This window comes from Pongo pygmaeus, chromosome 7 (assembly GCF_028885625.2).
Source record: "Pongo pygmaeus isolate AG05252 chromosome 7, NHGRI_mPonPyg2-v2.0_pri, whole genome shotgun sequence".
NCBI classification, from domain to species: Eukaryota; Metazoa; Chordata; class Mammalia; order Primates; family Hominidae; genus Pongo; species Pongo pygmaeus.
In genome coordinates this window covers 29,851,574-29,876,596 of record NC_072380.2, presented here as the reverse complement: position 1 = coordinate 29,876,596, position 25,023 = coordinate 29,851,574, and the positions used below count along the sequence as shown (strand labels likewise).

General features: G+C 41.5%; 1 long non-coding RNA gene across 2 annotated transcripts in view; it reads right to left on the bottom strand.

Moving 5' to 3' along the window:
- Window positions 1-23,273, bottom strand: part of LOC129043034 (uncharacterized) — a 48,202-nt gene extending 24,929 nt beyond the window's left edge. For both annotated transcript variants that reach the window (XR_008504275.2, XR_008504274.2), the window contains exon 1: window positions 23,003-23,273. This is a non-coding gene — a long non-coding RNA (uncharacterized LOC129043034). The remainder of the gene's footprint in view (window positions 1-23,002) is intronic.
- Between the last annotated feature and the right edge of the window lie 1,750 nt (window positions 23,274-25,023).

The following is a 25,023-nucleotide window of genomic DNA, read 5'->3' as shown; positions in this document are numbered from 1 at the left end:
CCACATTGCTGGCCCCATGTATCTGACCACCTGCTCTGCGGCTGCCCGCCGTGGAGTGGCCCACAGAAGCCTCTCTTCCATTTCTCAAGACAAACAGAGGAACAGGTGGACGGGGCCGGCTGAGAGCCCAGAGCACAGCTGTCCCAGCTGCCTGCTCTCGTGCACTTTGCACCACCTGACATTGGCCTCTGTGAGCATTCAGCGGGGTGGGTGGTCGGGGGGTGGCAGGAGGACCCTGCAGTAACAGTAATCCAACTGCAAGTCTCGTCAACTGTCTCTCCTCCTTTCAGTTGAAGAAATGGACTTCTGTGTCTGCTGAAGCAGGAAATAGGGGTGCAAGAAACAGGACAAGGAATGGGATAAGGAAAAATCTCAAACAGGAAGCCTACTGCCCAGCCCGGCAATGGCGTGGGTGTTTATTTTCCTCACCACAATCCTATCAGGAATTTCCCAGGCTATGTGGATATGTTGATCCTGCACATAATACTCAAGGCCCCAGAGTTCAGCATCTTCAACTTTTCCTTAAAGGGGCAGTCACCTGGAGCGGGGGAGTGTTCAGATGAAACATTTGCTCTGCCCAACACTCTCTCCCCTGAAATCCTCCCAAAGTCTGGGCTTCTTGCTGGTCATGATCTCCTTGGTCTACAAGTGCTTTCTAAAGCTCCATTGCCCTGGGGTAGCAGGCAAGGAATCTGAGTCAAAGGAGGGGAAACTCAGCATCAGTGTCGGGCTTTGCTCCCAACAGCAAAATCTCGGCATTCCAGCCTCAGGCACATGCATCCCTCCTTTCTCCTTGGAGATGTCTCCGTGGTGTTCTCTGTCTCTCATGGGCCCCAGCGGCAGTTCTCCTGGAGGTTTCTGTGGGTCACCAGGCCTTCATCACTTCCTGCAACCCCTTTTTCTGCCATGGGGATGTAGGTGGGTTGGTCCCACTCCCCTGGCTCTCCTGGCTGGGGGTGGTCTTCCTGTTGCTTTCTGTTGGCGAGGTTGTAGCCGCCTTTGTGGCTTCTTCAATAGACGCAGTGCTGAGTGGAGGAGGGAGAAATGCCCTCTCCTTCCCCGATTACGCTCCAGCTCTAAGCCATAGAACTTAATGCCCATGGAGGAAGTGCTCTTTCCTCAGGGCTCTTTCTGTCCACTTTCTCCAGTCTTCCTCTCCTCCTCCTTTCCCTCTGCTGAGGTTTGTGGCAGAACGTCTGGGTGGATGGCCCAGCGAGGACGTGGCCGACACCAGATTCTGCTCCCTCTTCATTGCTCCTTCCTCAGACCCACAGCCTGGGCCCTAGGACCAAGCTTACACTCACTGACTCTTGGTGCCTGCAAGTGAAGTGTCCTCCTATTTCGTCCCTTGCCCCAGGGCTTAAGGGACAGTGGTAGCTTACCAGCCTCAGTGGCTCTTTAGACTGTGGAAATAAAACCACGGCTCACCTATCCCTGTGGACCAAGTTCTCAGTCAAACTACAGAAAAACTCTTGAGTATACATGAAATAAAAAACTACAGAGAAGACGATGAGTAGATTCTTTTTGTTTGGGGAGGTTTCCTGACTCCTTTAGAACTTGGAAAATGCTTCCTTTATGAGTAAAAGAAAAATAATCACCAAATTTAGGGTTATGTTGTTGTATAGCTTTATCTTTATTATCTCTGCTTCTATTATGTGATGAAGAGGGATAGAGACCCAGAAGGTTAAACAGAATAAGACTCTCTTTTAATTAGCTCTATCAACTGATAGGACATAGAGCCATCAAAGCATACATGAGCCACATTTTCAAGAGGTGGGGACAGCTGGCCTGAAATCCCAGAGTCATCCTTGGAAGCCTTGGATGCCAGAAGTATTCAGGTGAGATAGAAAGGGCATTCTAATTAGGTCAGGGGAAAAATTAAGGTTAAAGAGGTTTAACTAAGTGCAAGTGTTGTTAAGTGTCTTCATCATTTTCTGTTTGTATAGCAGACTACCATAGACTAGGTAATTTCTAAAGAAAAGAAATTTATTTTTTACAGTTCTGGAGGCTGAAGTCCAAGGTCAAGATCAAAGAGCCACATCAGGTGAGGGCCTTCTTGCTGGTGGGGATTCTGCAGAACCCTGAAGCATTGCAGGGCATCACATGGTGGGGGAGCTTGAGCACACCAAACTGGCTTTTACTAGAGACCCACTCTCATGATAACTAACCCACTCCTGTGATAACCCACTAATTAATTAACCCACTAATCCATTAGTCAATTAATAGATTAATCCATTGATGAGGGAAGAGCCTTCATGACCAAATCACCTCTTAAAGGCCCTACTTCTTAATACTATTATAATTGGGATTAAATTTCAACATGAGTTTCAGAGGGGACAAACATTCAAGCCATAGCAATAAGAAAGCTATACAATTGTTCCTGTGTGCATATTTCTTTTCTTTTCTTTTCTTTTCTTTCTTTCTTTTTCTTTCTTTCTTTCCTTCTTTCTTTATCTTCCTTCCTTCCTTCCTTCCTTCCTTCCTTCCTTCCTTCCTTCCTTCCTTCCTTCCTTCTTTCTTTCTTTCTTTCTTTCTTTCTTTCTTTCTTTCTTTCTTTCTTTCTTTCTTTCTTTCTTTCTTTCTTTCTTTCTTTCTTTCTTTCTTTCTTTCTTTCTTTCTTTTTGAGATGGAGTTTTGCTCTGTCACCAGGCTGGAGTGCAGTGGCACGATCTCGGCTTACTGCAACCTCCACCTCCTGGGTTCAAGCGATTCTCCTGCCTCAGCCTCCTGAGTAGCTGGGATTATAGGCATGTGCCACCACGCCCGGCAATTTTTTTGTATTTTTAGTAGAGACGAGGTTTCACCATGTTGGTCAGGCTGGTCTCAAACTCCTGACCTCGCGATCCGCCCCCCTCCACCTCCCGAAGTGCTGGGATTACAGGCATGAGCCACTGCGCCCAGCCTGTGCATATTTCTTTAAACCTTATTCTACTTGTATTGTTTCAATATATTATTCGGTGAAACTATTAATCCCACCATTTTTAAGATCTCGTGTTTAAATATCTCAATTCTGTTTGTAAAATGATAATAGGATAGAAAAGCATGTGATTATTTTCTACTCTTAACCATACCAAAATGATTAGGAAAGCCACACAGACATCAGCAAGGCACTGTTGCTTGCATAATGCTGGCATGTCCCAAATGCAGGCAAAGTTCCGGAGAGGGCATTACCAGTTGCTAACAGATTCTGGCTATATGACTCATCTCCAGTGAACAGGATCAGTGTTATTTGATTTTGCACTATCAGAGTGGTGGGTAAATGAACATGATTTTCCTCTCCTGCTTGTCAATATGTCCAAATAATTAATATCTTATGAGAACAAAATGAATCCAATGATAGCTAGCATTTATCAAATACTCATTATACACCTGGAACTGTTAGTCATTTTCATAAAGTAGATCATTTAATTCTTCACAAACCCTGTGAAGTAGGCATTATGGTCTCCATTTTGCTGAAGAGGAAAATGAGATGAAGAAAATGCTAAATCACTGCTCAAGGTCACAGAGCAGGTGAGTAGCGGGGAGGGGATTCTGTATCACATCTGGCCAGATTCCAGAACCTGGGCAGAATAACTCCTGGACGTGAGGGAGAAATTTTAGGTTGTGCCTAAATCAAAAGTTGTCCTTTGCCTGCCAGAGTTTCTAATAGCCTCTTCTTTAATCAATGTACCATTTTTTACCCTTTGATAAAGTAATAATTTTCACCCCCTGCAAATTTAAAAGTATATTGAATCAGGTTAGAACCATTTCTGTCCCAGGAATATCCAATAAAAGGTTTGGTTGTTTCCCCAAGGATTTAGTGTTCCTGTAAGAAGTGTTTTTCCTGATATTATCAAAGTGTATGTCTTATTTTTGCATTGCCTTGACTTCTTTAAGTCAAGATTTTGTAGTGTGGGAGATTGATGGATTGACTGTTATAAATAAACTTGGGTATGTGAAAATGTATGTACATTCACTTTTGTGAGGAACACAACATTTTTTAGGGTTGTCAGATTATTTCAGCCAAAAGCTGAATGCTTTTTATTTAAAAAAATTTCAGCCACAAAATATGTACATTATATAGGAAATGTATTGGTTACAATATATCTTATATTTTACACCAATTTTGCAGCTTTTGTCAATTTTACTATTTAAAAAATTTATTTGCTTCTGTGATGGTGAATTTTATATGCCAACTTGGCTAGACCATGGCTTCAAGCTTTTGGTTAAACACTAGTCTAGATATTGCTATAAAGGTACTTTTTAGACATGATGAATTTTTGAATCAGTAGACTTTGAGAAAGCAGATTATTTTTCATTACATGAGTGGGCCTCATCCAGTCAATTGAAGATTTTAAGAAGTAAAAGACTGAGGTACCCCTAGGATGAAGAGATTCTGATCCTGTCTGCCTTCAGACTTGAGCTGCAACATCAACTCTTTCCTGGGTCTTCAGCCTGGCTGTTTGCTCTGTAGACTTTGGACTTGCCAGCCCCTATAACTATGTGAGCCAATTCCTTAAATCCCTCTCTCTCTCTCTCTCTCTCTCTCTCTCTGTGTGTCTATGTATATATATATATATATATATATACATAGACACATACACACACACATTCTGTTGGTTCTATGAGTATTATTCCTTGCAATATGCATACCATGTTGGGTCCAATAGTCCATATATTATTGATGACACTGAAAGTTATTTTCACACTGGTAGTTGCCAAAGGAAATGAAGAAAATTCAAATCATTTCAGCAAATTTGGAGTAGCATATTCTTTGTGAAAAATGTATTTTCACTTTTCAAGAAATGTGTTCCTTCAAAAATCGGGCATAATATTTAAGGGAAAATTTGCAAGGAGCCCTGTTCTCCATGGCGACAACATGCAGAGTAGAACTACTTCATCGAAACAAGATTTCTAGTGATTAGCTAAAACCCAAAGCTCCAAATCACAGTGAAGTGGATTTTTAAAAGGAAACCCTGTCTCCCAGTGTTTGAGGACTATGTATATATACAGGGTCTCAGAGTCAATGTGTTGAGTATATGAACTCTTAAATAGTCCTTCCACAATAGAAAGAGAAAGAAGTAGTGATGGAGCATCTGCAGGTGAGAGGATTCTAGGATGGGGATTGTAGGAGGGGAAGGGGAAGGGGAAGAGCCCAGAGTTGGTGATGTGGTATGGGTGTGTGGTCTATCAGGGCTTCCATCAGAGCTCAGGCTGTCTATCCCTTTGGAGCAAGATTACTGTTAAGCCCTATACCACCAACTTGGAGCATAAACAATGTCATTCCAAAGTAGCATCTCAGAGCAAAACAATGAGAGGTCTAGACCTCACAGATTAGCAGGAGACACATCTTACTCCACTCCATCCTTCGAACTTCCTCCAATGGCGTATTCTACAATTTTTGGGTTGTGTGCCATGTCAAAAGATTAGTTCTAATTATTCTCATTTCTTGGTTGGTGCCAGAACTCTGTTTCACCTTTGAAGGTGCTGCTGCCCTGCTCCTGGAGGCGATATGGTTTGTTTTGCCCTCTCCCTCTGGCAGCCATCCTGACTGGTCTCAGTGCTGCCTGCAGATATATAATGTCCTGTGTAATGCTCGGTCAAGGGGAGCCTCGTGAGAGTGTGGATTTACAGCGTTACAACTCTTTGGGGTTGCAGTTCTTCTTTCCTTTCACTCACTCAGCCATTTCCTTAGGGTGCAAGTCTGTTTCCATGATGGATCACCACTGGGGACAAAATCAGGTGCTGAGGAAGCCTTAAATCCTAGAACCACCATTCCCTCTTAATGCTTGGCCCTTATTGTACTGTCTCTTTCTCCATATGGTGAATTATTTACTTTTCAGAAACACATTGATGCGTAGTCAACAACCAGAAAATCTTTGTGACATATAATCCTGATGTTTATTTATTGCTCATAAGTCTACAAGCCAACTGTGGTTTGATTGATCTAGGTGTGGCTCAGCGCGGCCTGGGTGCAGGTTGACTTTAGGTCTGCTCCACATGTCTTTCATCCCTTTGGAGTTGGCAAACCACCTGGAGCACAGTCTTCTCATGCAGAAGTGCAGGTGGGAGAACACGTTCCAGCTTTTGCTAACATTGCATCAACACTGCAAATCACATGGCCAAGCCCAAGAGCAATGGCAAGGGGAAGCATCTTACGAAATTTCACCCGAGAGGCAGTGAGGAGTGAATCTCCAAAATTCAAACCAGCACACCATCTAAGCAACTTTACACAGCCTTTCCCTAATTTCTACCTTGCCAGCAGTTACCCCATTATGTCTAACAGCCTTAGTAATTTTGAATCCTAAAAGAAAGCATTTGGGGTCTCAGGCTTCTTCTCCCAGGTGACCACTCTGCTCCCCACAAACAACTGTCTAATCACTTCTCAGCATATTCTAAGCTGCTTATACCAACGCCCCTGTGGGTTACAAGCTATGAATCACCAACTCCCTACCAAGCTGAAGCTCAGGCCCGGTTCAGGCAAAATGTTGTAATAAAGGAATATAGCTCAAAAGAGGTATTATATTGAGTCTCAGCTCTTCATTCCTTTTTATTTGTGCACAGACAAAATATCCACGTCATTCTGCTACTTTACTGTTCACTTACTCAAATATCTTTGCTTGTTTGCCATTAATTAATATGGAGTTTATTAATGATAGAGAAATAAAAATTATGACAACCTAAGCATGTTCATTATCTGAATATTTGCCAGCCATTATGTATAGAGAGCTGACCAATGTAAAAGATTGTTTTTAAATTGCATAATGTTATTTTCTTTAATTGTCTGTGATCAAGTTAGAAATTAATAAATGCATATTTATTCCCTGTGGTCAACCAAGAATCTCTCATTGGTTTAATTTAAATTTGGAAAGGTTGGGTAGAGTAGGACATTACCTAGATGCATGACTACAACAATTCATTTGGTTTAGTTAATTTTGAAGGCTGATGTTTTCTAGCAAATAATTACACCATTTATACAAGTCTTTTTCCCCCTCATGGCAAGTTTGATAAGTGATCAGCCAGTAGGTTAATCATGTGTGATATATTTTCAATTTTAATCCCTTATCATTTGGAGTGAGTCTCCCCCATCATTGTGGATGGTTTCTCTGAGAAAGGCTGAGGAGGATTGGATGGTAGGAAGTGGGGATTTGGGGGCAGTTCCACCTTAGTTCTCTCCTATCTGACAAAATAAACTTCAACGAGAGCTCAGGCTTTTACTCCCAGACAGGGGAGCATGTGATGCAGTGTTCAAATCATAGCTCTGGTGTCAGAGACTGGGATGTTTATCTTCACAACACCATTTTTTATTTCTGTGCTTTAAGTGAGTTACACAACCTGGCCAGTCCTTGATTTTGCCTGGCAATATATTTGAAATAAGGTCATATATTGGAAAGAATTTTAGAAAAGTAATGTACTACACAAATATTTATTTTGTCATTCTCCATATTGTTAACATCCACAGGAAGTTTTCCTTCAATTACAGTTTTCCAAGCAATAAATGCATTTACCTCTCTTCCGTTTCTTTTGTATTTAATGGTAATGTTACAATGGGAAACTTAGGAAATTTTTAGTGGTTTGTTAATATCAAAGTTTTTTATTTTTTAACACTCCCTGCCTGTTTGTGTTAAAGATATTTTGGTCATGATTGACTTTTACTTTAGTCTTGGATTATACAGTTTCATTTCTTTGATAATAGGAACATAAACAATTTCATGTATTAATGGAAGAGTACTGTGGGTTAGCCCTAACTTTACTTTTTCCATCTTGGCTTCTCCAGCTCCCATAATGGGTGGCCCACTGTCAGGCTCAAGTTCTCAGCCCTCTCTTGCCTTCAACTCCCGGAACAGGGGCTGTCTCGAGTGCCAAATTCCCCTAGGTTTATCTGACCTGAACAAAGCTCTGATGCTGAAGGCTGGCTTGACAGTTGCACCTTCCACTCCCCCTCAGCAATACTTTCCTCAAACTGGCCCTTTCTTGTGCCTTGGTTTTCAAACCAAAGCCTGTGATTTGGTTTCTGCTTTGGTCTGAGACCTAAGTGAAGAGCTCCTCTCAGTGCTCCTCCCTGGGGCCTGAAGCCCTGCCCCTGGGCCGGTCTAGGTCACCTGTGAGTCAACCTGCTAAGAAGTATTGTGTCTACGTTTCCACACTACTAAGGGTGTTATTATTTTAAGAGGTGGTACTGGGTTTTCTCTTAGGGAGAGAAATGTCTTTGTTGAGGAAAATTCCTTGATAAATCACTTGAAGCAGAAGGCAGAAGGTGACAGAGGGAGACGAAAATGTCACCAGGATCTCAAGACACTTGAAATAAAGTAGGCAAACCGGTCTGTACAGGGAACAGGTGCAGGGGGAGGGAGAAAAAAGGAGCCCCTGCCAAGAAGAGGTATATGTGGATCAGGAGCCCCACAGGCAGGTGGTTTTGTGTTCTTTCTGTGCAATGTGTGAGGTCCCTTCTCAAGTCAACAACATTTATTACATGGGTAACTGCCTTGTGTGAGTGCATTTTTTTAAAACAAAAATCAAGAAAGGACTGAGTTACACAAAAGGAGACAACACTGCTTGTATTCTTTAAGAGAAAACAGAGAGGTTTCCTCTCAGATGACCCACTGGAACTAGGAAATGGAAGAAAGTGTAACAAAGGGAATATTTTCATGGAGGTGGACAGAATTAGGGGGAACAAATGCAGGAAGGCAAAGTACTTGGAGCCAGCAAAGAGGAGTTGTTTCCCCAGTGGGTGTGAAGGGGAAAGGGGAGGGGACAGTTCCTAAAACCAGAAGGAGGTTGCTGGAGCTGTCAGCTGGCAGCCATTGAGAGAGGGCTCCTAGGGGTGGAAGGAGGATGGCTGCCTTGACCTCATCCTCTCTCCCTCTCTGATCTCCTGCTAGTCCCTCTCATTGGTCAAACCCGAAGGGATGTCAAAAGGCAAGCGGGCTTGTGCTTGTTAACCACCTAGGACATGCACCAGGGTGGGGAAGGATGGGACACAAATCTGGAGGGCCAATAAAAAAATAGTATGCCCTGGAGGCAAGGACCCTAGGCAGTGGTTATCTGAGAGCATGACCCTCCTAGGAATGCTCTAAAATACTTGAGATGGCTTTGATGGTCCACAGAATAGTGTTCAAACTACACGTGTTTAGTTTTTGTGGGGTTGGAGCACCCCATGTGCGATGGAGTTATGAAAATGTTACCATCTCAATTGCCCGTCTATTGGCTTTGCTTAATACAACTCACGATTTCCTCTGGAAACACTTGGTTCTGGGAGTTCTTTTGAGCTGTGGCTAAGTTTATCTGACCCTTGGTAGCCATGCCTTGTTGGATCTTCATGGTCAGTTGGGCCCATTTCCCGGTACTGGGCCTTGCATGGTGGTATACCCAGTGCCCTGTCTTGGCTATTAGCCTCTGCACCTTGTTATGACTGAAGAGTCAAATGTTCCAGACAAGTCCTAAGCTACAACCTTCTGGGTCTCAAATTGTCAACATTCTTGGCCATCCATGGAGCAGACGGCACTCATCATCCATTTAGAGGCCTCAGGATTTCTTTTTAGTTCTATAGCCTGTATTTGTTTCCTGAATAAATATGCCTGCACCTGTTCCATCCATATCAATGAGAGGTACAGGTAAAATATATATCTCGCTGGGCACAATGGTGAATTCATATAATCCCAGCTACTCAAGTGGCTGAGGCTAAAGGATTGCTTGAGCCCAGGAGCTTGAATCCATCCTAGGCAACATAATTAAGTTTCCATATCTAAATAAATAAATAATAAAATACCTATCTGACATCAACCTTTTCAGGCAAGTGAATATTTTGAAGTTGACTTTGTTAATTTCAGAGTTGCCATTGATATTTTCAAGGAACTCGAATGTTCTCATTGCATAGCTGGTTTGCTCTGCAGGAAACCTAAGAGGAGATGCTTTTCTATTATCATGGGAAATATGTTATTTTGAATGGGAATTTAATTGTCGGCCAAAATTTGCTCATTGGGGTTCATTATTGAAGTTGCACATTTTCCCCTCTGCATACAAAAATCCTGTTCTAATCTTTTTTGCTTCTGTCTGAGCAAACTGAATGCTGTTTAATTCACCTTGGCCTTGTTGAGCAGAACCACAATGGTATTTTGCTTGAAGCTGTGTGTTCTGGCATCAGCTGACATAAGCAGAAAAACCTGCATTTCAAAGACAGTACAAACACAAATGCATGCACCTGCTTCCAATGGAGAGGCTGTGAAAGAACTATCTGGGTGACAGGAGGAAAGTCAGGTGTAAAATGTGTGTATTGGTGGAGGCAGAGTAAGAGCTAGTTGCAGGTTTGTGTTGGGACCTAACTGGTCCCGTATATGTGCATGGCACATTGTAAGTGGATATTATGTGGTGGCTGCACAACCTTTATTTGTATATTATTCTATAAATACATGGTGCACCTTAGCCATTTTTGATTAATGAGCATCTTTAGAGCAAGTAAGTGAATAAATGCATCAACAATTCTTTCCCTAAGATTAACATAGAATAAAGTCTGATTTCAACGAGGAAAGAAAAATGCATAGTTGAGGAAAATCCATATGGATTTCTGGGACCCATGAGTCTAAATAAAATAATGCATATGAAAATGCATAAAATAACACCAGCAACCAAACATGTACAAGGCAATCAGTTCATTTGCTTCCTATTATTACACCCCAGGAGACAAAAGGTGTTTCAGTTAAATTTGGGAGCAGTTCAGATGGCCAGAAAACTAAATTTTCCCAGGTTCAAAGCCTATGTTTCCTAAAGAGAAATTATTTAAAAAAATGGGAATATACTGCGGGCCTGTAGGATCTTAGACATCTGTCCCCACCCTGGAGGGAAAATGGAGTGCTTACTATGTGGTAGGCAGTGTAAGTGTTATCTCATGTATACAGTAGCCCTCTGAGATGGATGTTACAATGCCTACTTTACATCAGTCACAGAGCTGGGTCTGTTAAACTACTAAGCCCAAGGTCTCTGCAGGTCACCATGCTGCCTCCAGGACATGAGTGGGCCCCCAGGTGTGTGCTGGGAGGGATGGGGTTGGCTCTCATCAGATGGATCCTTTTATAGTATTGACATCGCTACAAATCAATGTAAACGCAGTCTTCCTCTTTTAGTGACTTAGAACAGCATGCTGCCTGTTATCTCTGTAATCAGTCCCTGCCACTCAACGAAAAGATGGTTCTGGGTAGTGAGGAAGCCCAGGGTTGGGAGGTTACCTGGTTCTAGCAGCTGTTAGGAGAGCAGCACAGATCACAGTAAATGGCTTGGCATATTCTTGTAGAAACTCCTAAACCCTCTTGATCTCTGCCAAAGGCCTTTTCGTATACACATGCACCCATGCGTGCACATGCACACAAGCACACACACACACTGCTCCTGTGTCTGGCTGCTATCTGTCTCTGAATGCTCCTGCCTCCTATTTAAAATGAGTCTGGGTTTATCTCTGCTGTTCTTCTGGGCCTGAAGCAGATCATTCACATAGTACTTTTTCCCCTTGATATGGAGAAGAAGAGGGTTAGCAGTCTGTGAGCTGGTTGAGAAGCATTTGGATCATTCAGGAATTGGGTGATGGAATTTTTTGATAGGTCTGTGCAGAGAGAATAGGTGTCTTTAGAAGTTAACTGATAGCATTACAGTGTGAGAACTGAGCAATTAATTTTCTTCCCACCTAGATTCCCAGCCTATATGCTCTCTTCCAGCTAATCTAGAAATTTTTCCTTCAGCCAGCACTAATCCATTACTATGTTTATAAGGCTTCAGTCCCCCTTGTGAATCACAAAGCCTGCCTGGCACAGAATACAGGAGCTAATCTTAAAGTCCCTTAGCAAAAATCAGTTTAATTTCTATATCCTATCAATGAACTATCTGAAGAAGAAATTAGGAAAACAATTCCTTTTACAATGGCACAAAAAAATACTTAGAAGTAAATTTAACCAAGGAGTTGAAAGATCTGTATATTGAAAATGATAAAACATTGATGAAAGAAATTGAAGACACAGATAAGTGGAAAGATATCCTGGGTTCATAGACTGCAATAATTAATATTGTCAAAATGTCCACACTACCCAAAGCAATTTACAGATTTAATGCAATCACTTTTAAAATTCCAATGACATTTCTCACAGAACAACAACAAAACATCTTAAAATTAGTATGGAACCACAAAAGACCAAACAGCCAAAGACATTCTGAGCTAAAAGAACAAAGCTGGAGGAATCACATTACCTGATCTTAGAATATATTACAAAGTTACAGTAATCAAAACAGTATGATACTGATATAAGCACAGACACATAGGCCTATGTAACAAAATAGAGAGCCCAGAAATCAACTCATGCATTTATGGCCAATTGATTTTTGACAAAGATGCCAGGAACACACAAGGGGAAAGGATAATATCTTCAGTAAGTGCTATCGGGTCAACTGAATATCCACATGCAGAAGAACAAAATTGGACTTTCATATCATAGCGTATACAACAATCAACTCAAAATTGATGGAAAACGTAAACATAAGACCTGAAACTGTAAAACTACAAGAAGAAAACATAGAGGAAACAGTCCACGACATTGATCTGTGCATTGACTCCTTGGCTATGACTCGAAAAACACAGGCAACATAAGTAAAAATAGACACATGGGATTGCATCAAACTAAAAAGCTTCTATACAGCAAAGAAAATAGAATGAAGAGATGACCCGTAAATTGGGAGCAGTATTTGCAAACCATCCATAGATAAGGAGCAGCTACCCAAAACGTGAGAAACTCAATAGCAAGAAAATAAATAACCTGATTAAAAAATGAGCCAAGGACCTGAGCAGACATTTCTCAAATGAAGACATACAAATAGCCAACAGACATATAAAAAATGCTTAGTATCACAAATCATCAGGCAAAGGCAAGTTAATACCACAACGAGATGTAACCTTACACATGTTAGAGTGGCTACTTTCAAAAATATGAAAAATAACAAATGTTGGTGAGAGTGTGGAGAAAAGAGAACCTTTGTAAACTGCTGGTGAGAATGTAGATTAGTACAGCAAGTATGGAAAAGAGTATGGCGGTTCCTCAAAAAACTAAAAATAGAACTGTTATATGATCCAACAATCCCAATTCTAGGTGTATATCCAAAGGAACTGAAATCAGTGTGTTGAAGAGATATTTGCCCTCTCAGGCTCATTGTGGCACTATTCACAAGAACTAAGATATGAAATCAACCTAAGTGTCCATCTACAGAGGAATGGATAAAGAAAGTATGGTATATATTCAAAATGGAACAACTATTCAGCCTTAACAAAGAAGGAACTTCTATCATTTGTGAGAACCTGGACAAACATGGAAGGCATTATGCTAAGAGAGTAGACAAATCTCTTCATTCTAAATTCTGTAAGCCTGTAAATAGAGCTTAGGATCAAATTTCTGGTTGGCACCCATAGTGGTACCCGAACTCCCTCAGAACTTTTCACAAAAACCACCATTTAGCCAGGTCCAACTCCTGCTGTGTTTGTGCAATTGCTCTTTGGGCCCAAGGGCAAGGTCTAACATATATTCCTATTAAATATCCTCTTGTTACATTCATCTTTTCACTTCAACCTGTCAAGAGGAGTTTAAAACATGATCTGTCACCAAAATAGTAGCTATAATTTGCTCGTAGATTGGATGAGCTTGCCTTTTCTGTTTTTGTCAATGTCAGCAATTCTTAACCTTTTTCTTCCCTAGCAACTGAGGGATATGATACTCTTCCTTCAATAACACTGGCTGATTACTCAAGGCATTGGGGTGAGGGGATTGAGAAGCAAGACTACCTAAATATTAGGTTTCAAGGCATGCATAAAGTGAAGCTCATCCCCTTCCTCCCAGGATTCATGCTCATAGTTTTCTGATTAGCTTCTTAAAATGGCTGATTCATGCTATACTAATAATTATGTTGAAAATACAATGGTACATTATGAATCACTTCACTCCAGGTTGGCCTCCGCCTGATCATTTGAAAAATGATCTACTCACCATTTGAAAAATATGTGCGTGTGTGTGCATGTATGGTATATATATGTGTGTATATATATGTATGTATGTGTGTATATGTGTATATATATATGTCTCTTTGTGTAAGTATAATCATTCATAATTAATCTTCTTGGCTAGTAGGTTATCATGAGACAACTTGTTAAATGCCTTGTTAAGATCTACATACACACCCGACTCCTGATCCAAAGTTCTTTCATGTACAAGTCGGAATTCAGAGCATTTGAAATTCAGTGCCTTTGAAATTTAGAATTCAAATACAGAGGATATTCAGACTTGGAAAGAGGCTAGACCTTAACATAGCACTCTGTCACAGCACTGCTCTGAGCTCTCTCACAACCAAAGCAGCATGTGTAGGCAATTTTGTAACTTCAACATCATGGCACAGATTTTCATATTGGAGGTATTTTACCTTAGATACACATTTCCTCAAGTCTTTTTCTGGCTTGGTTTATTACCTCTATTTCTTTTAGCCAATTATATGTTAGCCTTTTTCATTTCCTCTGAAAAGTCAATAAAAATGTAATTAGAGAAAAGTTTGGGTAGAAAACGCTATCATCCATTTCATTGTCTGGGTTGCTTAAGAAATGTTTATTTGTGGACCAGGAATTTCTTATTTGCATTGGCCCTGCCTTTGTGTATATATCCACTGCTTAGCAAAATCCTCTTCCTGAGCTGGTGAGCCTGGAGGCCTGGAAATGAAGGCCCATGGCAGACTTGGAACAGGTGTCCTTAACTGCCCCAAATTAACCCTTTCAGGCAGTGGGTTTCTTCTCTGCTCTTACCAGGGCAGGCAGCAGTATTTATCAGATGTCCACATGAAAAACAGGTGTTAGATGATGATTCAATATTTTAAAATATTTCACATATGCTTTTGGAAAAACAACAACAATAATAAAAAAAAAAACAAGAAGGAAGTTTGTTAATCAGATAAATATTTCTGTATTATCTACTGCATTTAAAAAAAAAACTACATTTAAAACAGGCTGGGCCCAAACCCTGGAAGGAAGTTGCAAAGCTGTGGATGATGTGTTCAGTTGTATAAAATGCCCTTGAGGAACTTAAAATCTAGTCAAGAAAATCATATTTTTTAAAAAAATGTGTTTTCTGTTTATAAAGATGACTTGTTTGTTGTGAGAAATTTGGAAAATATATAAAAATGTAAGAAAGAAAATTCAAATCTCCCATATCCCACCACCAATAATCACCATTAACATTTGTTGTAGCTTTGAAAAGAAATGTGTATGTGTTTAAATTTCTTTTTGCAAAGCTGAGATTATATTATACACATTTAAATGTGCCTTTTCACCTACTATAGTTGTAACATTTCCCAAAGTCACTAAATATTATTTAAATCTGTCTTATGGGTAGGAAGTACTCCATCATTTGGAAGAACAATAATTACTTTAACAAATCTTTTTTAGGAATTATGTTGATTGAAACCATTGGCTATTACAAATAATACTGAAGTATATATCTTTGTAAATACATTTTTATGTACATCAATAAGTATTTCTCTAGGAGAATTTCCTAGATGTCGATTTAATGGCCTGAAAAATATAAATGTAATATAGGGTTTTAAAAAACAGTTGGATGCAGTGGCTCATGCCTATAATCTCAGCACGTTGGGAGGTGGAGGTGGGAAAATTTCTTGAGTCCAGGAGTTCCAGGCTTCAGAGGGCTGTGACGGTGCCACTGCACTCCAGCCTGTGCAACAGAGTGAGACACCATCTCAAAAAATAATATAGTAATAATAATAATAATAAAAATACACACGGCCAAATTCTGTTCAAAATGCTGTAGTAATTTACACACACACCAACGATGAATGAGGACACCCACTTGCTTTAACCTTGGACATTTTCATTTGACAATTTGGTAGCTAAAAATAATATCTCATTTTAATTTTTGTCTCTTTGCTTCCTAGAGAAGTTGAACATGTTTTCTTGTTTATGGATCACCTCTGTTTCTTCTTTTGTAAATTGTGTTTTCATGTGTTTAGCCCCTTGTTCTTCTGGAGTTTTATAGTTTTCTCAATGATTTTAAAAGGTCCGTATATACTAATACTATTGTCCTTTGTGTGTCATGTATATTGCAAATATTTTACCTGATTTGTCTATATCTTCAAAATTTTTTAAGCTTACAGATGTTTTTGAATTTTTATGTAATCAGTACTATCAAGTTTTTTCTATGGGATTCGTCTCCCCTTTTATGTTAGCAATAACTTTGTCACAGCAAGATTAGCTGTTTGAATTTACATTTTTATCTTGTTCTGTTATTGTTTCTCATTCTCTCTCAACATGTAACTCTTTAGTCTATTTGCAATTTAGAGTATGATACATAGAGTAAAATTTGGCTTTGTCTTCATTCCAAGTGATTCACCCAGTTTGCCGTCATCATTCTTAATTTTCCCTCCAGCCAGTTTGAAATAGCATCTTAATCACATGTTAAATTATTGCATAGACTTAGGCATGTGTTTTTGTTTTTCTTTTCTGTTCCACTCATCTGCCAGTTTGCTAAAATCATTCAGTTTTATTTTTTGCAGCCAAATAACATATTCTAATATCTGACCTTAGGAGCCCATTCTCTCACAATTCTTGTCTTTCAGAATTTCTTGTTTGGTCTTCTGTATGGTCTTCTAAATACACTTTTAAATCATTTTGTTAAAATATCCACCTCCCTTTTTTGAGACAACATTTTGCTCTGCTGCCCAGGCTGGAGTGCAGTGGTGCAATCATGGGCCACTTGCATCCTCGACCTCCCAGGTTCAAGCAATTCTCCTGCCTCAGCCTCCCGAGTAGCTTGGACCACAGGTGCACACCACCATGGCTGGCTAATTTTTTTTTGTATTTTTTGTAGAGACAGGGTTTTGCCATGTTGCCCATGCTAATCTCAAACTCCTGGGCTCAAGTGATCTACCCTCCTTTGCCTCCCAAAGTGCCGGGATGACAGGTATGAGCTACTGCACCCAGCCAAAATACCTCATTTGTAATGGCATTGAAACATCATTAATTACATTTTAAATTAACCTGGAAAAAACTGATCCCTTTAAAACTTTGAGAGCCTTCCAGAAGAAACTGACAGACAGAAGACACACATCTATTTTCACTTGTGAAGCTCCCTTCACTGGGGCATTGCTGATGGTAAAGCACTAGAAAAGTTAGAGGCCACAGCAATTCAGATGACAGAAAGGGAATTCAAAGAACGTGAAACTGCAACAAATCCCTGGAGGATGGACAAGAGGAGGAAGCTGCAGCCTGCACTTTGTGTCAGGGACAGCCCAGAGAACCCCTAGACTAGGAGAAGGCAGATGTCTCAGAGGGTGGAGTAACAGTGGGGCTGAAAACAGGACATTCATTGAAATTCTGTATGTGGAACAGATAACTCCTCTGTCCTTTCCAAAAGCCCACAGGGAGAAAAGCTCAAGGCCAGACATCCATGCCCAGGAAAAATGGGAGGCTCCTTCTTACATAATTGCATCAATTGTCTGGGAAAACCAGTGTGGTCATATGGGTTCTAGAAACGTCTTTTTAAAATTTCAGTTCTGTTTTCCTGCAGTGAATCTTTTCCACAGGTTATCATCTTGATGTCTCTTTTGAGGGTTATATTTTACTTCTTAGTTGCAGAATCCTTTCCTTGGCTAAATATGTTTGGTTTTCCCCATGAACAGGGTGGGTGAATTCCCTCCATCGGCTTACTCTCAGAATTCCCCTCTCATATCTTCCTTATAAGAGACGGTTGATATAAATTTATATGATTATCAACTCTTACTTTTTCTAGTAAGAGTTTCTGTTAATGTCTCCTCCAAGGCTGCTCTCTGACTAATGTGGGGGAAGGTGGGAAGCAGTTTTTCTTCAGATTGGCTCTGTTGTCTACCAAATGTCTGGTACAGATGCCAATAACACAGTCCCTATGGTTCTGTCATGTAGATAACATCTATGCCCAGATTACAGTCCTGATTTTGTCATGTTTTGGGGGGGCATAGAAAGCAGGCTGTCAGACACGTGGGTTTATCTCTTCTTACCTGGCAGTGTGAGTGAGATCATCACTTTTTTATTTTTGGATATATGCAAATTATGTGAGAATTTCCACCTGAGTGGGAAAGGTTACCACGAGTTGGAATGGTCACAGGAAATAACAGAATAAATTATATCTGAGTGAGGACTTGAAGGATCAATGGGATTCAAATTGAGAGGGTAGATTTTGGAGGAGGTTCCAGTCTTGGACACAAGCACAGAGATACAATGCACAAGGTGTATTTGTCATGAAGAGAAGTGCCTTGCTCATAAGGAGTATTCATGGTAGATTTGTTTTGAAAGATAGGTAGGGACCAGAGAGTCATGGGTCCTGGGCACCAAAAAAAGTGAGTTTATGTTCTGTAAATCATAACAAGCAGGCCGGGCATGGTGGCTCATGCCTATAATCCCAGCACTTTGGGAGGCTGAGGTGGGCGGATCACCTGAGGTCAGGAGTTCAACGCCAGCCTGGCCAACATGGTGAAAGCCCGTCTCTACTAAAAATACAAAAATTAGCTGGGTGTGGTGGCACACGCCTGTAGTCCCAGCTACTCAGGAGGCTGAAGCAGGAGTATTGCTTGAATCTGGGAGGCGGCGGTTGCAGTGAGCAGATATCGTGCCACTGCATTCGAGCCCAGGCAACAGAGTGAGACTCTGCCTCAAAAAAAAAAAAAAAAAAAAATTATCACAAGCAGAAATTTCATATGCTGAAAGATGTGTTCCACAAGGATTGAGGCAACCCCCAAAAAGAAGAATCTGTCTTCCCAGTGCTAAGGACAGTCAGCTCAGGGCACAAGGGAGGCACCTGCCTGTCAAAGAGCTGGTCCTTGCACAGTATGGTCTCCACAGTCAACTCCATCAGTAATCATCTAAGCCAGTGCCGCAAACACAGAGAGCAAGGCAAAGAAAAGCAAAGACCTTTTAGACAAAAGACAACACTAAAGAGTATACAATGGATGAAGGAGACTGCTGTGCCCTGGCACTAAAAAACTCAATCACTGGTTTGGAGAAGCGGATATGGCTTAAAGAGCATCCTGGGGCATGCTAGAAGGAGCAGGAAGAAGGGCAGATGCAAACATAGATATCTGCTCCAGAGGAGGAAGGAGAGGAAGCCATGGAAGAAAATGTGGCTGTGCCCAGGCACGTGAGCCAATGTCACAAGATTTCTAAGATTCCACAGCTAGTTTTGAAGCCAGGAACAATTTCTCAAGGAAGTGATGCAGCAACCTGGTATGAGTCAATCAGGACCACTTTAGCCCTCAGGCCTTGGCTCGTATTCAGTGTAAGTGGAAACATGAGAGCCTCGTACTACGATTTCAGTTTGCCTTTTTTAAGTTTATTGAGTCCAATGTAAAAGCTGAAATTACAAAGTAAAAATAATAGTCACATTCAAAAGGATCATTTTCTTGTTTCCCTATACTAGAAAACAGACCTTTAGTATGTGCCCAATTAAAACAAGGGCTTTTTCTTTTCTCTTTTTATTTATTTATTTATTGAGACAGAGTTTCGCTCTTGTTGCCCAGGCTGGAGTGCAATGGCGCAATCTCAGCTCACCACAATCTCTGCCTCCTGTGTTCAAGCGATTCTCCTGCCTCAACCTCCTGAGTAGCTGGGATTAGGCACATGCGCCACCACACCCGGCTAATTTTGCATTTTTAATAGAGACGGGGTTTCTCCATGTTGGTCAGGCTGGTCTCGAACTCCCGACCTCAGGTGATCCACCTACCTCGGCCTCCCAAAGTGCTGGGATTACAGGCGTGAGCCACTGCACCCAGCCTTTCTTTTTTTTTTTAAAAAAAAAGAAGAATGATTGGTGTTCTTCATGTCATATACATAATATACACTTATTATGGAAAACACAGTTGAATAAAAATTATATTATTTTCATCATACCCAAATATTAGCCTATTGTTATATTCTTTAATCTTTATACATATATACACATGTACATTTATACATATAAACACTGTAAAAATAGGATTCTACTGCCCATTCTGTTTGGTAACCTTAAGCAGTGTAAATTCAAAGATGCCAAGATTTTATCCCTTTTTTTGCAACAATAATAAAAACAAACAGAATGTAATTTTCGAAAAACCCTTTTCTGCAGAGATAATCATAGCTATTTGTTAAACTATATCAGTAACTGGGGGTGAGAGAGGTGAGTGAATACTAGTCCTTTGTAGGGAGTGGGCTTTACATTTCACCTTCACTGACTTGCCCAGCCTTACAGAAAGCCATGCAACTGTTTCATAGGTCCACAGCTATGAGTTGGAAACCATTTGTCATCAGAACTGAGGAAGAAGAATGAGGTGAACAGGGTGGGCCTAATACAGGTACTGTAGGAATTATCCATTCCCGGAAGTGGGAGGGCAACAAACTCATTTTCAGCTTCGGATACAGTCATGCATTGCCTCAGAGAAAACGTATCATTAGGTGATGTTGTGCAAACATCATGGAGTGCACTTACACAAACCTAGATGGTATGGCCTACGACACACGTAGGCTCTATGGTACAGCTTATTGCTCCTAGACTGAAAACCCATACAGCCTGTGACTGTACTGAATACTGTAGGCAATTGTAACACAATGGCAAGCATTTGTGAATCTAAACATAGAAAAAATACAGTAAAAATACCACATTATAATCTTAAGGAACCACCATCATATCTGCAGTCTGTTATTGACCAAAATGTCATTATGCAGCACATGACTGTTTTTAAAGAACAAATAAGTCACTTAGGAAAGAACACACGAATCTTTTTTCGTAATTACTCCCCATCACGGGTTCATTTTCCAATTCACTAGCTGTACTTTGAGCATATTCATTCAACAAATGGCAGACACGATGCTATGGGTGCTGTTCTGGGTGCTGATGACAGTGCAACAAAGCAGAAAAACTCCCACCTTCTTGGAGCTTACTTTCTAGTAAGCCAGAAGGGGGAGGCAAAGAAGAAATAAATACATGGTACGTCAGATGGTAAGGAGAATAATGGGGAAAAATAAAGTAGGGAAGGGAATTGGGGCTGTCTGTGATAAGGGGTGAGATTTTAAACACTGGAGGTCAGAAAAGGCCTCACTGAGAATGTGAGCTTGAGCAAAGACCCAAAGGAAGTGAGGGACTGGGTCGTGTGGCTGACTGGCCAACGACATTGCAGGCAGTCAACAGCAAGTGCAGAAGGTCCAAGGCAGGGTGTGCTCGGAGTATCCAAGGGATGTAAGGGAGCATCCAGCTCAGAAAGGCTGCCAGTGTGTTAGTACCTGAGATAGAAGAGAGAGAATCAGAGAAGATGAGACTAGCCGAGAACAGGGGAGCCAGTCTTAGTAGGGTCTTGTAAGCTCCTGAGTGATTCGGGAAAACACTGAAAAGATTTTGGACAAGAGGGCGCCATCATCTGAGTTAGGGTCACTCTGGGAGCTGTTTTCAGACTGCAGTGCCTGTAAAAATAGATGTAAGGACCCCAGAAATAGGGACGTCAAGGCTGGAGATGGCAATCATAATCAGGGAGAGGAGCCATTGGGGAAGCTGAATCTCCAGGGGCAAGACCAGGACCCACGGAGTCCAGTCTCCTTTACCCACGCGGTAATTCTCCTACACCACCAACCTCGGAGGATGGGGTTTGGACTCTTGGCAGCTGTGCATAATGTGGGCTCTCAGTAAGGCTTGTGGATAAATGGAAGAAGAAAGAGAAAACAAAAAGGATCCTACTGATGGAGGCTGCTGGTCAGGACAGCGTTGGGCAGGCCCAGGAGGGAGACAGGTTGCAAACACAGGTTCCCTGTGCAGAGGGGAGAGCAGCCTGCAGAGCTCCCATGTAGGGGAGAGCAGAGCCCTTGACCCCACAGGGGTCCAGGTGCCTGTTCTGATCATCTCCCCAACATGCATGCTTCATTCTGTCATCTGGACCCCTGGGGACTTCCTCTTGGCTGCTCATTATGGTTTTACTTCTCTTTAATTCAGCTTCAGAGCTGTAAGAAGAGACATGGTATAATTAATGAGTTGAGCTTTTAGTTTTTGTCCCAGCTGCCAAGGCTACCTAGGTAAAGACGCTTTTGCAGTTTTTTTCTATTTTTAAATTTTGGTTTACTCTTCAAATTTTCCCCCCACTTTCCAATATCTATAGACTGTACTTATGTATGTCCTTTAGGGTTTGCCATCTGTCGAAAAGCCAAGTACAGATGAGGAAGGAGAGGAAGCAAAGATCAGCTAGGGCACATTGTGGTTGGAAAATATGCCAGCTGTGATTCAATTCTAAATTTACTACAGGTTCATTGCAGAATCCAAATCACCTTTTCATAAAATGGAGAAATATTATCTTCTAATCTAACACAGAGAGATCCCGTAAACACCCAGAGAGCAGTCACTGCCTTCCTGTTATGAAGGCTTATATTTTCTACACTATTGGTCATCTATCTCCAAGGGCTTCTGGCTGTCCAAGAAACTGTGATGGAGCCAAAAACACTTTCCACCAGAGTCCCCACTATGATGGTCACAACATTTACTTACTGGTTAAGACTGCAACTTCCAGATTGCAACTGACTGCTGGTCTGTGGCATGATTTATATATATATATATATATATATATATATATATATCTATATCTATATATATCACACCAAGGCTGGTGCAATCTTGGCTCACTGCAACCTCCACCTCCCAGATTCAAGTGATTCTCCTGCCTCAGCCTCCCAAGTAACTGGGATTACAGGCATCTGCCACCAGGCCCAGCTAACTTTTTGTATTTTTAGTAGTGATGGGGCTCCACCATGTTGTCCAGGCTGGTCTCCAACTCCTGATCTCAGGTGATCCATCCACCTCAGCCTCCCAAAGTGCTGGGATTACAGGCATGAGCCACCGTGCCCAGCTGATGATTAGTATTTTTATGTGTTCTTAAACAGATCTGTATTAATTTGCTATGGCTGGCACAACAAAATTCCACAGACTGGGTGGCTTCAACAACAGAAAATGTATTTACTCACAGTTCCAGTGGCTGGAAGTCCAAGATGAAGGAGTCTGCAAGACTGGTTTCTGCTGAGGACTCTCTCCTTGTCTTGCAGATGTCTGCCTTCTCAGTGTATCCTCGAAAGGTCTTTATTCTGCATGCAACCATGTCTGTGACCAAATCTCCTCTTCTTATAAGAACACCAGTCATATTGGATTAGGGCCCACTTTAAAGAGCTTATTTTAACTTAACTCTTTAAAGACTGACATGGTTTGGTTTTGTGTCATCTCCCAAATCTCATGTCGAATTGCAGTTCCCAGTGACGGAGGTGGGGCCTGGTGGGAGGTGATTGGATCATGGGGGTGGTTTCTAATGGTTTAGCACCATCCCCCTAGTGCTGTCTTGTGAAAGAATTCTCATGAGATATGATTGTTTGAAAGTGTATAGCACCTCCCCCCTTCTCTCTCTCTCTCTCTCTGTCTCTCTCTCTTTCTCTTTCTCCTGCTCTGCCATGGGAAGATGTGCCTACTTCCCCTTTGCCTTCCACCGTGACTGTACATTTCCTGAGGACTCCCTAGCCATGCTTTCTGTACAGCCTGCTGAACTGTGAGTCAATTAAATCTCTTTGTTTCATAAGTACCCAGTCTCAGGTAGTTCTTTATAGCAATGTGAGAACGGACCAATACAAAGACCTTATCTCCAAACACAACTATATTCTGAGGTACTGGAGGTTAGGACTTCAACATATGAATTTTGGGAGGACACAACTCAGCCCATGATGAGATCTAATTGTTTATTTGACAAGCACCTGCTTAGTACTTGCTATGAGCTAGGCAGTTAGCCTAGCTGGTCAGGGCACAGTCAAAACTATACTGATTATGTTAATTAGCCAGTTGGCATAACCCTCCCCAAGGACAGACAAGAGAGTATAGCAGAAGTGGGGTAATGCTTCCATCACTCTTGCTGAAGCAGCCCCAAGCACTTGTGGTAGGTGCACCAGAAGATCATCTTCAGGAATAAGAAAGACATGCTCAGGTTGGGAAACTGCTGTTAGACACAGTGGGCAAACCCAGGACTATGGTGTCCAGAGATGAAGGCTTCCTCTTTGAGCCACTTTAGGGGGCACACTCCACTGGTGTTGGACTCAGAATAGACTTGGGGAATATGGGCTTAAAGGTCTTAAAGTGAAAGGGCCATATGAATACTTTGAAGATGCTAAGGGATGACATGATTCAGTGCTTGGAATGACTCAGCCATGGCCCTATGAGTAGCAGCTTTTGACCAAGTGTTATGGGATGGTGAATTCGGGCAGGGGGATCAATGCCTGACAGTTGAGGGTAAAAGACAGGACAGCCCAGATATTCAGTGGTGGATAAGAGAAATACCTAACTCCAAAGCAGAAGCCCATGAACACATTGAAACAACACTGGACACAGTCATGGGCTTTATTTTTATATGCCTTAAACCTTTCATATTTATTATGTGATCTTATCCTCCCAACAAATTTGTTGAGTAAGTAGGGCAGGTACTATTAATCCTATAACTTAAATGAGGCAATAAGGCCCAAGTCAGTCAAATGAGTGGCTAAGACCACACACTACATTAAATCAGAAGCTGTTTCCTGACTCCCATTCCTGAGTTAATTCACCTTTCAGCACTGAGACTGGTTGTGGGATTTGTCAGTAGTGATTTTTAAAAAAGCTCATGCAGTCCTTTTTGGCTTTGTGAGAGAAGATGTTTTGGCTGGGTCTGAGCCTTGCCCAGCTGCTTGTCATATGTCAAGAGTCATAATGCGGGAGTGAACCAAAGGCACCCCTTGTCCTTGAATATGCTGAGTGGTCATTAACTAGAATGGTTTTTGAAGGGAGACTTATGCTTGAGTCATGGCAAGGCAAAAGGAAGCCTTCTTCCCTCCCTCCCTTCCTTTCTTGTCTAGAGCTTAAAGGCAATGTCAAGCAGCCTACTGTCCATTCTATTTCCCCTGGGCCACCCCCTTGGCCTTCTTTGGCTCCTAGACTCAAAGTCTCTCCCAAGCAAAAGATGCACCAGAATTTCCAA